This window comes from Nannospalax galili, unplaced genomic scaffold (assembly GCF_000622305.1).
Source record: "Nannospalax galili isolate Female #2095 unplaced genomic scaffold, S.galili_v1.0 scaffold136, whole genome shotgun sequence".
Lineage (NCBI taxonomy): Eukaryota > Metazoa > Chordata > Mammalia > Rodentia > Spalacidae > Nannospalax > Nannospalax galili.
This window is the reverse complement of record NW_008340872.1, coordinates 7204840-7218274: the sequence shown is the minus strand read 5'-3', so window position 1 is coordinate 7218274 and position 13435 is coordinate 7204840.

Sequence of the window (13435 nt, the reverse complement as noted above, 5' to 3'; positions counted from 1 at the left end):
AAAACTAGTATAAAATAGAGGCCAAGAATAATGAATAATTAATAGAGCATCTAGGAATAAGTGGTAATAGTTAAGGGGTGGATACAGGGGTGCCATTTATTCCATATTCACTACTGTTGTCCTGAATATTGAAATTTTTAAAGTCTAATAATATTCAGTATTAAAGAAATGAATATAAACCAGAGGGAAAATTTTCAAACATATACAAGAAGAGAAGGAAACAGCTCAAAAGGCAAAAGCAACCACAGTTAGACATCCTTTGTAGGGTTTGTCCGCATCGGAATTTGTAACAGGAAAATGGCCATCTTCTTCAAAATATTGTGTAGCTGTGTCTACTACCACTTGAAGATTTATCTAGAATGTCTTTCATGCTAATAAATAGCCTCTACTGCATTATAAAATTGCCATATGCATTCACTTCCTATGATTGGGTTAACATTTACTGAGCATCTCCTACCATTTGATTTAGTATTTTTTTGTTTTTATAAATAATATGTTAGTTGACAAAACAGAATAGTATACATTTATTGGGTTAAGTGATATATTTTGATACACATATATGTATCTACATGTGTGTAATTTTTTATAATAAATCAACTAATGAACATATCTATCACTTTATATTTTTTTCATAGTGAGGCATTTCAAAGACACTGTTAGTTTTTTACTTTTATTATTATTTTTTATTTTATGTGTATGAGTTTATTGTTTGCTTGTAAGTAAGTACACTGTATCACGCAATGCCCCAGGAGATCAGAAGAGGGCATCGGACCCCCCTGGAATGGAACTGTAGTTACCATTGGTTGTTAGCTGCTATGCAGGTGCTGGGATTCAAACCCAGGTCTTCTGCAAGAGCAGCTGGTGCTCTTAACTGCAGAGCCATCTTTCCAGCCCCACTGTTATTTTCAAATATATTGTTATTATTATTGAGTATGGTTTCTATGTTGTGTAATAGTTCTAGAAATTTCCACCTTCTATCTGAAATCTTATGCTCTTTGGCCAACAAATATACTCACGTTTTTTATTAAAGAACAGAAGATTTGCTGTGATCATTTTCTGATTCTTCATGGTAGATTTAAAGTGTAAAATGTGCGTTACAATTGGGTGACAATTTTCTCAGCTTTGAGTGCCATAATTATGCATAAATTTAAGATTAATGTCCTCAGTTTATTAAGCAGACAAAACATACATAAAAGAGTTGCAATAGACTGTGTCAGGAAAAAAGAATATTATAAATTCTGTTGATTCACACATTAAACAAGAGAAATCATGCTTAAGGAGAAATAGGTGTTATTGCACCATTTGAAGGAATAGAAATTTTAATTCAGTATCAAAATTACACCTGAAAATGGATTTAAATGTTTCTACCCCACTGTTGATAGTGTGGGTGCAGCTGTACTCTCAGGGTAGAGAATGTGGTGGAATGGGAAAGCTTGGGGCCTGGAATTGACCTCTCTCTCTTTGGCAACAACAGTCATGGGAATTAAGGTTGAATGAGCAGAGTATGGACCAGTTGTTTTATACGCATGGCCTCTTTTAATCCTCATGACACTTCTGTGCACTGGGTACTAGTGTTATTCATTCCCCTTTTCAAAGATTGCATGGGATACAGAATGGCTAAAGAACCAGCTCCACATTAATTGTCTGAAGGAGGCTGAGTTAGGATTCAAATACAGAGATACAGAGATACAACTAGTAACCTCTTCCTCTGAATGTCATGTTCTATCATGTTTTTTGTGTATGATTATCAACTACTTGCCTCTCTCTCTCTCTCTCTCTCTCTCTCTCTCTCTCTCTCTCTCTCTCTCTCTGACTTCTACTGTGATTTGTCTTGTAACCCAGTGAAGGATAATTTCTCTTCAGTATGTCTACCTTTACACTTCCTCTTCCTACATTCACATATAGCTGATTCGCTTAAAGCTGGTTTTACATGCTAATCAATGCTCAGAAGAAAAGGGAAGCAGGACTCCAGTCAAATAACAACTTGAGCCTGTGTGGTCACTATTCGCTATCATCTTGAGATAACCTCAGTTTCCCTATCTATAAAATGTAATCATGGAGAGAGAGATGGTTTTGATTTAGAAGTACTTCGTGCTCTCCAAACCTCAGTCATTTAATATGGTCGATATTTTTGAGGACTCGGAGATGAGGAAAATAGTTCTCTGCAAGGAACACATCACCGAACATTGATTTACTGGAATGCTCAGTGACTGGGGTCAGTCTTGGTTTGCCTGACCAAGGGTTGTTCCCTGTACAAGGATTCCCTTGAACCCCCACCCCCCTGAGAAAAGGATTACAAGTAGTTTGGGAGATGCAGGATATAGGAGAAGAAAAATGGACTGTTAAGACAAAATGGCATGATGATGAGGTATGCTGCTAAGCAAGACAATTCTGTAGGCCAGAGAACTTAGTGTCCCTAGATATGGCTAGGATCAGAACAGAACATACTGTTGGAGTGGCGCTACCTTTCAAGGTGGCTGCAGGATCCTTGTCAGTGAGTGGTGCTGTGCCCAGGGACTTGTTAGACATTATCTTGTACCCATTTGCAGAACAGACACAAGACACTGGAAGAAGTACCTAGGCAAAGAGATACAGGTACTGGCCAGGAAAGTGAGACCCATCCATGTCAAAATCATCAGGGCAAATGAGTGACCCTGCAGAATTTGCAGAGGCTGTGCTGACAAAGTTAACTAGGTAAAAAGTTGTCCCAAAGGATGAAGGATTTTCCTTGAGGGGTTTTGTTTTCATAAATATTGCAATCTTCTATCTTGCTTTCATAAACTGTATGTGAAGAAGACAATTGAGTCTCTCTTTACTATAATCACTCAATGTCATGAATATGCCAGAATTTGGGTAGTTTCATCTACTTGAGAAAATATTTTCACATAACATAAATTCTCTGAGAAATACATCCTGTGAGATCTCTGAAAATACATTGGAAGAATCTAGAAGTACAAATGGTGACTTGCTTTTTTTATGACTGACTTTAGAGAAATTCATTTACCATAACTAATTCTAGCCTGTCTATAGCTGCCTTTTCCCACCCAAGCACCCTTAGGAATATCAGAACATTCTCCACAGAAAAACATATATAAAAACAACAGCCAACAAAACCCTGAATCAATACACTTAATTTTATTTTCTAAAGGTGGATAGCACGAATGAGACACTTTTTAGGAAGGAGATCATTTAATGAAATAAAATAAAAATATTAGATGCTCTTATTTATAAAGCTCACTATTGAGCTGCTTTATTGAGTAAAGTGAAAATGAAAAACGAAGGCAGTAGAAGCATGAAAAGTCTGTGCGGTGACTAAATTCTGGTTTCTAGAAGTAAAGAGGGGATTCACCAAATGCAGGGCAGGCATAGAAAACTTACCGTGACAAGAATTAGACTTTTTTAGAGCCTTCAAATTCTTATCTTTCTTGTTGCTCTTGTTCCTCCTTGTTTTAGAGCAACTTAGTTCCCCTGAATTTTCTCTGCGGCACTCAATGGGAAGCAAGAGGGAAACAATTTTCACAGACGCTTCTTTGCAATGCCCAGCATTCTGTATTGATTTCTATATTGAAGAGATGCTTCAGAAAATTTCACAGATATTCCTTTGCATTTCCTAGTTCCTGTTTGGGTCTTTTCAACAAATTTGTAAAATTATAACTAATTTATTTCCTGTGCTATTTTGAGCAGCTGCTGCAATGGAAATTAATTTAAATTTGGAAATAAAATTTTGTTTTGGAAATGTTGAAAGGATACCCAAATGTATTGAGAAAGGACAGCATGGTGATTTTTACTTAAGCGTTCAGAACTGTAAACTGTTTAATAACTTGGGTAAGCTCATTAAGCAGTAACAGTAAGTCATTGAAGTTCCTGACAGTTAACATTCTAGTTTAAGTGAGATTATTACTGTCTGCTGACATCTTTTCTCACTTTCTTCAGTATTAATAGTTGTAACAAGAAATACAGTTGCTGCCCAGAGGACTATGCTTCTCAATTCTGCTTGAAACTATGTTTGGCCGTGTAACTAAATTCTTGCCAGTGGACTGTGAAAAGAAGCATGGAGTTCTAATTCTGGTTATGAGGCTTTGGAAAGTGAACATATGTCCCTCCATATTGTTTCCTCTGCCACTTGTGGGGAGTGCAGCTCTGAGGCACTAAGGAACAATGCCCAAGAGAAGCAAAACTATGCAAAGAAACTGGGTCCTTGCTGACAGCAGACACTGGACTCTCTACAAAGCTACAGCAGAATTGGAGTCAGAAATACACTCTGTCAGGGCTGGAGAGATGGCTCAGGGGTTAAGAACACTGGCTGTTCTTGCAGAAGACCTGAGTTCGAATCCCAGAACTCACACGGCAGCTAACAACTGTCTGTAACTCCAGTTCCAGGGGATCCGACAGCCTCTTCTGTCCTCTGTGGGCATTACACAACACGGTTGCGCTTACCTACAATGCAGGCAATACACACATACACATAAAAATAATAAATAAAATGTTTTAAGAAGAAAAAAAGAAATACACTCTGTCTTCACTAGATCTTGCACTCTGGAGTCTCCTTGTTAATAGCATCTTAGCATTTACACTAACTAATACGTTCTTCAACACTCAGGGATGTTTCATCTTCTGGAACTGCACCAATTATCTCAAAGAACCTAACTTCTCCTCACCAGGCAAAGAAGGATAGGAAGCACAGAGTTGATTAACGCTCGCTTCCATTGTAGGCATATCGGAACAGCTCATTAAATATACTGTTGAACTGTTGGGACCAAACATTTTAGGAAACAGCATAAAGCTGTTTTGTTCTTCCTACCAAATGGGACATCTTACTGATTTGAAAGTAACAGGATGAGCTTTTAAGTATCAAGAGGAAAATGATATTTGTAGATGAATCCATACGTATAGCTTGCACGTCTAAGGATATGCCCACAAATACTCTAGTAGTGGGTGTGAAGAATTAACATTTTACTATCTGCTGTAAGTCTCATTAAAAGTAATGCCTGTCATATTATGGTGAAATTATGAATCAAACCAGAGTTGGCAAAGTTAAAGCTATAGTTTAAGATGATGGAAATAATAGTAGTAAAAGTAGAAAGGTTTGCAGAGTGATAAAAGAATAAAGTGTAGGAAAATGTGTATTATTGCTTCTAATTCAGAAGAAAATCAGGGAGTGTAAAAGTACAGTGGGGTTGTGAAGATAGTTCAGTCAGTAAAATGCTGGCTGTGTGAGCATGGGAACCTACATTTCATCCTCAGCAGCCACATAAAATACCAGGCTTGGTAGTGAATATCTGTAACCCAGGACTGCGAAGATGGAGACAGGAGGATACCTGGAGCTTGCTGACCAGTTAGTTTAGCCAAATTGGTGTACTTCAGGATGGGTAACAGGCCCTGTCTCAAAAGATAAGATGGAGATTAATTGAGGGAGACACCCAAAGGCCTGGTCTCATGCACACCTCCTATACATGAACTCCTCTACATGAACATGGACACACACCACACACACACATACATATGCACACACACACAACTCTATTGATTATGTTACATTTGGGGACACCCACCTCAGAGTCGCTTAATGCTGTACCAGGAGAAACATCTGGTAACTGCGTGCTCTTGCTTTCTTTTGTCAGAGGTCAAAAAACAAAACAAAACAAAATACAACACCTTCTTGAATGTTGTGTTGAAATCTGAAGTTTGGGGCATTCTTTGTATTAGTTTCATAGGGCCATTGTTATGACAAGTTGCCTCAATCTTGGTGTAAGTGTAAGGTGTCACAGGTATTTATTGCTTCCTCATTCTGGAGCTTGAACTCCAAGTCAGGTTCTCAGCAGCATCAGGCTCCTTGGGAAGCTCCCAGGGAGGATCTCTGCATTCGGCTCCAGCTCTGTGTAGCCCTGTGTGGTCCTTATGACAGCCTAATTCCATTTCCATCTCTATTTCCCAAGCCATCTTCTCATCATGTGTCCATACCTGCACACACATTATCTGACCTCTTCCTTCAGGACACCAGTGATACTGCACTCGGAGTCTGCCTTCCTGCATTATGACCTCATTTGAATACAACTGATTATGTCCTCTTTGACTTAGCTACCAAATAAGCCACGATATGATGTAAGAAGGTTGGAAATTAAATACATTTTTCCTTTAAAATACATTTCAATCCACAAAATCTATTATAGGACTTAATTTTCCAAAAGAGGAAACAATGCTCTAATAAAGTTAGCATGTTTTATTCCTTTAAAAGATATTTTTAAGGATGGAGAGATGGCTCAGTGGTTAAGAGCACTGGCTGCTGTTGCTGATGACAGTACCCACATGGCAGTTATACCCACCTGCAACTCCAATTCCATAGAATCTGACACCCTCTTCTGACCTCCACAGATACTGCATGACACAGGTACACAATACACATGCAGGAAAAACACTCATACACACAAAATAAACACAAATACATTCAAATACTCCAAAATACATTTTGAAAGAACTGAGAAAAATTGAGCTTTATCACACAGTGAAAATAATGTTTAAAACATATTTAAAATTTAAACTAGTCTTGTGCTATTTTAAAGTTTAAAAAAGTGTCAGATCCTTTTAGACTTTTCTTTTCATTCAGTTAACTCTATCTACATGCTTTCCTACTGTTCTAGAAATGACCCTGAAGGCTGAATGACTGGCCCCAGCATGAAATGACTTGCAGCTTCTAAAATCCAATTCTACTTGTCAAATTCAAGCTCTTCCATATGCTTCTTAAGAAGATTATAAAGGTGGAATCAAACAAATAATGCACTAATATGAAGCCACCAAGACCAAAAGCAAAAACTCAATTTCAATAAGTTAAACAGCTTGCTACTCTTAAAGAATTATTAAATTGATTCCTAAATAAGTTATCAGACAAAAATTACCCAGCATTTATAATATTAGAGACTAACAGGTCTCTAGTATTGTATTGCACTATTAGCATAAGACAGGTTCTTTTTATGGACTTTGGAAATGAAAGCTCTTCTATTTAGTTTTCTAATTCTTTGAGTAGCTTTATTTGTGTAGGAACCAGTAAAAACTTGTATAAACCTTTTATATGAAACTAGTGAGAGTTTTGACAGTCTGGTTGCTATCCTGAATTTTGTGGCACATCTGTAGTTATAAATATAGAATTTCAATTATGTAAATCACCTTGGCAATATCTTTTAAAAGTGAAAAAAAAAGCAATTTATCCACCTTACATTTCTGTGATAGGCTTGTGAATTAGATCTATGTTAACAACACCAAAACAAAAGCTGTATTACATGCCTCCATTTTAAGTGAGGGGCTCATAAATGATCTCAGTTTCTTCAAGGGAAATAATAAAATGCCTAATTATGCTGTAGTTATAGAAGATAAAGAAAAAAATAACCCATTGCTATCTTAGTCTCCCTGCCATCACTCAGATCTTAGCTATCCCTGCAGGTTCATGTACTAAAAGTTCTGGTGGGAAGGTATCAGAGTAAAGCTCCAGGGAGAGTCATAGACTCTGAGAAGTTGGGCCAGGGGTCTTCAGACCTTCATGGAGCACACCCTCCAAGGGTGTCTTGGCTCCTACTTCTTTTCTCTCTTCAGCTTCTGTCTATGACCTCATCACTTGTTCTCCTCTATAAGTTCCTGATCCCCAGCCATGGTAGTACCTTATCTCAGGCCCAAAAGTAGTGGAACCAGTTGATAGTGGACGGGAACCACTCAAAGCATCATTAAAATAAACTTCTCTGTATAGTTGTCAATCCCAGGCATTGCTATGGTAGTGGAAAGCTTAACAAAATTGTTTACTTCTGAAATACTGTATTTGAAGGCTGGGACAGTAAATAAGCTCACAGATTACAGGGAATAGGGTCAACAATATAATTATTCATTAGAACACTATAAACAGAAAATCTTTTTAAAAATCTTCACATATTACATCATCAATGATCTCCCTAAGAACATTATGTGCAGTTTTTTTCCTACTGAGTTCATTTTAAATATCTCATGGAAAGATCTTTCAAATCTGTTCCCCCAGAACAGACCTTGACCTATGTAAAATGTCTAACAAAATTTTTAGCTCATGGTGGACTGAATATTTGTATTACCTCCCCCACAATTCATTAATTGAAATCTAAATTAGTGTTATGATAAGTCTTTTTAGTTTGGTCTTATGGAGAAATTAAGTTATGAGTGTAGTGTGATCATGAATTGATCAACACCTTTATAAGAAAATATAAATATGTTCATCTATCTTTATACTATGCAAGACAAAAGAAATAAGGTGCCTTCAAATCAGAAAAATGATCCCTTACCAGACACTCAATTTGATTTCAGCTTGATCTTGTCCAGAACTGTAAGAAAAATAATCACCTATCATAGTACAAAGTTTTGGTCAATGATGTTTGGAATACGTAGGATTATAAAGGAACTGAAAATTCTTTTTTCTAGAGACATTACAAGTATCATAAAGTCACACCAAAATGTAAAGTCTTAAAAGCTATAATGTAATGTTACTCATGTGTTTGTGGAGATATTGGCATAAATAATTCCACCATGATTACACTCATATCTTAAAGTATAGCAATACAATTACAGACAGTATATAATACCAGATATAGCCAACATATGACTATATAATTAATTTCTATGTTTATTATACTATGTTCTTCATTAATAAGTTATTTTTGAGTGTATTCTATAAAATAAAGATTGCTTTAAAATAGTACACTGTGTCATTACAACAATACTTCATGCATGCAGTGTTTATTGTTTCCTGATTGCATTAAGGGACATTAAGTCATTGACAACATAGTCTAAGATGTTTGCACAATGACAAAATCACCTATCAATTCATTTCTCACATCTGTTGTTAATTAATGCATGACTAGAAATTTCTGTTTAAACCACCCATTCTTTCTGTCCAGTCAAAAAGGGGCAGAGATCTCTCCTGGATGCTATCCCACACCTTCAAAACCATTCCCAGCCACTGAATCCCAGAAGGCAGGTAGCTCCCTAAAATCCCCGCCAGATGACTCCTATATGATTTTCCACTGACGGTGCTGGGCAGTTATGGGAAGATGCTTAAAACGGAGCTTGTTTATGGTCCCAAAGATATGGCCACTGCTTATGACTGCCTCAGTACTGTCAACAAATTTTACATAATTCCTAATTCGCCATGCATGCATGAATAATTTTAGAGTGATTAAACTTACTCATAAATTTGCAACAAGCAACACACAGTGCACCCCCACACAAATGTCCTTAATATGGTTTTCATTTCCAAGACGGCCTACCCTGCTTCCCAGTGTGTATACTTTTGCTTTCTTGTTTACTTTTGCTTTCTGTTCTAAATAAAAGTTTGCATGCTGCTGTAACCATCCTTAAATGTTTCTGTTGATGAAACCAAGAACCTGGACAGAAAGGAACCTGACTGTACAACTACAGTAGCGTGCAGTAACTAAAGGCAGTATGAATGAGAAACACTCAGAAAAAAAAAAAAAAAACATTTTAAAAGGCAAGGAAAGAATGGTCACTGTAGTGACCAGGAGCACAGGTCATTTCTTGTTGCTGTCCTGCTGATTCTCCTCCATATCAGTTACACTGATAAGTAGTATTTGTCCCATGAGAGGGTCTCATGCAAGGCCATACATTTTTTGCAAGCATAGAAGGGAATATCTAAGGGCATTCTTCTTATTTAGAAGCCACAGAATCTCTTTAAGAAAAGGAAGGTCAGGCACGGCACCCTCCACTGGCCCACGCTCCTTTGTATCTCTGTAGTTTTCCTTGGTTGCAGTGAACCTGGCATTGCTAGTAGTATCATCTTTTGTAAGCGCGACCGTGTACACTGGATGCCAGGCCTTCTGTCTGTGGAGTGTGGCTTTTTTCTTCTCCTTTTGTAATCCTTGACATCGGCCTAATTCACATTCTGTCCACTCTATTATGTTGCTGCATGAATGCCTTCCCTGCCACTAGCTGATGACTTCTCTGTTACTTGACCCTGCAGAAACACATTCCTGCCTTTTTGCTACCAAGCAGGACAGGATAATATATCTCAGTCAAAATACCTCATTTCTCTCTGCTGAATGTAGCAAAAAAGTCATGTTTCCATCAACAGCCACTGAAACAACACCCACTTGGAGAAATGCTGAAAATGTTCTCACAAAGAAGATCCTAGGCTCCAGCGATGACGCCCCCACCCTGAATGCCTATGTAAGCTCACTATACAGTGGTTCAAGACCAAAGGATTTCAGACTACAGTGATGCCTACCCTTTCCCATATAAGCTCACTGTACAGTGTTTCAAGACCAAAGAATAATTTCTGGGTTCCCAAATATGTTCTTGTGAGGTCAACTTTGATATGCCCTCCAGGAAACTCCCATGGTTTGCAATACTAAAACAATTTCACACTGTTTTACAACTTCCATAACCAACAGTTTGACCAGTTGGTAGTGTTTTTAATGATGATAAATTACCTTTAAACCTAAGGAATTAGATAATCAGTTTGTCATCTTTTCCTCCTACAGTAAATGGTTTTCCCCTATATCTTTATATCAAGAAGCTTTAATTAATCCTGGGAAGCATAATTAAAACAGGCAAGAGATATTCATCAATTTTTATGCTACTCCATTTATTTTAATTGTGCCTTACTGATTTTTTTTTTCTGTCTTTTTGAGACGGGGTCTCCTTGTAAAACCCCAGCTGTCCTGGAACTCACTATGTAGACCAGGTTGGCCTTGAACTCACAAAGTTCTGCCTGCCTTGGCCTCCCAAGTGCTGGGATTAAAGGCATGAGCCACCATGCCCGTGAAATGGTTAAATATATTTTTTACCTGATATCACAAGAAATATTACTTTTAATCTTAAAGAGTATTTAGGTCCATTGACTATTGTTCTTATTTCTTCCCTGAAAGACAAATGTTATTTAAAATCAATTAATTTTTTCTTCTTATTATTTTAAATGAAAAGCAGTAATATTTGAAACATTCTTTGGTGGCAGCGCAAAATTCTATTTTTATAAATTTCCTGCAGGGAAATAGCAAGCTCGCCATTATATGGTTTAAAGAATTTATTTTTCACTAGAATTCAGTGAACTCTGGCTTTAGTATAATAACACTTTTTTATATCAAATAAAGCTCCCTTGCAAACACTTTAGTGGTAGACATTACAAAAGACATAGAACTATGCAATATTTTGAAAGAGAATAATTATTTATATCCCACATTGAAGAATAATGAAGACTTGGTTTAAAACTCACAACTGTTCAATAATCACTGCATGAAATGTTTTGGTAAGAGATATCCTTCAGAGGTCTGCCAGCTCCTAAAAACAATGGTGTCAAACAATCCTATAGAGAAGCAACTCTATGTCAAATTATTTTAATGGGTGGTCTTTACCTTTTCATATCTGATTATAAGCCTTCCACAGCTACCGCAAGGTTCAATAATTGAAAAGAGAACTAAGCGTGACAGGTGTGTCCACATCCTAAATGGAACCTTCTCTCTGTGAAGCTTGGAAGTATCAGGCGAAGTCATCTAGGGCTCTTCAATGAAACAGGCAACCTTGCTCTCCACACAGCTTGAAACCTCCATTCCTGCTAAAAACGGTGCACACGGCCCTCCCTGAGGTTGCTCAGCCCCTGAGGCAGTCATGAAAGAAAATTAGCAACCATGGAAATAACTGTTAACATAAGTATCATCAAGTAAAAGGTTCTGGGCGTTAACAATATCCCAATGAAGTGGATCTCATGTTTTTTTGTTCCAGAATGTGGAAAAATAAAATAATGGCTCATAATCGCCTAACTAATAATGAACAACCCATCATTTGAGTCTTACATCTACATCTATATGTATTTAAATTTTTATTTATTATTTTTATTTTATGTGTATGAGTGCATTGCCAGCATGTGTGTAGGTGCACTTGTGTCTTACAATGCCTACAGAGGCCAGAAGAGGGCATCGGATGCCCTGGAACTGGAGTTATGGACAGTTGCTAGCTGCCATGTGGGTGCTGGGATTCAAACCCTGGTCCTCTTCAAGAGCAGCCAGTGCTCTTAACCATTAAGCCATCTCTCCAGCCACTTAGGCTAATATGCATAAATTATCACATATTATTTCTGACTTAATTTGGGAGAAATTAGCTGCCTTGGTTTGAGATATTGGGAAATTGACAGCTCAGTCTGAGAAACAGAATCTTGTCCCAGTCTTTAGTCCTCACACTCCTATTGTCTTGGCCCCGTCTAGAATCCTACACAGAAACCAAGAAGTACAGACTTCACTCAGTGAATGTGCTCTATGTCCTCCATTTCGGTCCGTATCTTTATGGAAGATCTCTATAGACACACACTCTGTGGCACTAAGACAGGCTTTCCAATCCCACATTATCTAGGCACTCTTTTCTGATTGCTCAAATGCACTTATTTCTAAGATTCGTAACTCAGTCTATGGGAGCTATCGATATGGGAGGCTTCCAGTTGCCCAAATTCTGAAATTATTTATCACAATAACTTCTGATTGATTAATGATTTTCACGTTCAATCATAAAATGACTACTGAAAATGTAGGAGTGTAGTGGTGAGTACATACAAAGAAAATAATTACTACCGTTCACATCCTCCTTCCACTTTGCCTAGGAAGTAGAAACCATCTCCTTCAGTATCACCATTCATAAAATCTTGTATCCCTTTCAAAATTTAGCAAGCTGTCCCTCTCAGGGTCTGTCCTGGATCCCAGGAAACACAGCTGAACAGGGGATCAAGAAGATTCTACCTTCTAGTATATCACATTTGTTCTGTTTGGGGAAGGGTCTAGAAAGTGACAATTAAAATGAGTAAACATGGGTTGCAGAAATGGCTCAGCAGTTAAGAGCACTGACTATTCTTGTAGAGGACACTCAGGTTCGATTCCTAACACCCACATGGCAGCTAACAACCATTAGTAATTCCAGTTGCAGGAGATCCAATATCCTCTTCTGATCTCTGAGGGCATTGTAGGACACAGATGTACTTACAGGCATTCAGGCAATACACACATACACATAAAATAAAAATAATAAATAAAATATTTTTAAAAATAAGTAAACAGAATTCTCAAAGGAAGAAATAAAGATGGCTAAGAAACATCTCAAAAGGTGTTCAACATCCTTAGTAGTTAGGGAAATGCAAATTAAAACCACCCTAAGGTATCACCTTACCCCAATCAGACTGGCTAGGATCAAGACAGTAAATGATACCAAATGGTGGTGAGGATGTGGAGAAAAGGGAATCCTCATTCACTGCTGGTGGGATTGCAAACTCATATAGCCTCTATGGAAAACAGTGTGGAGAACTGTTAACAAACTAAAAATGAACCTAGCATATGACCCGGTTATACCACTCCTTGGCATATATCCAAAGGACTCATCCTATTGTAGAGACACTTGTACATCCATGTTTGTTGCTGCTCTTTTCACAATAGCT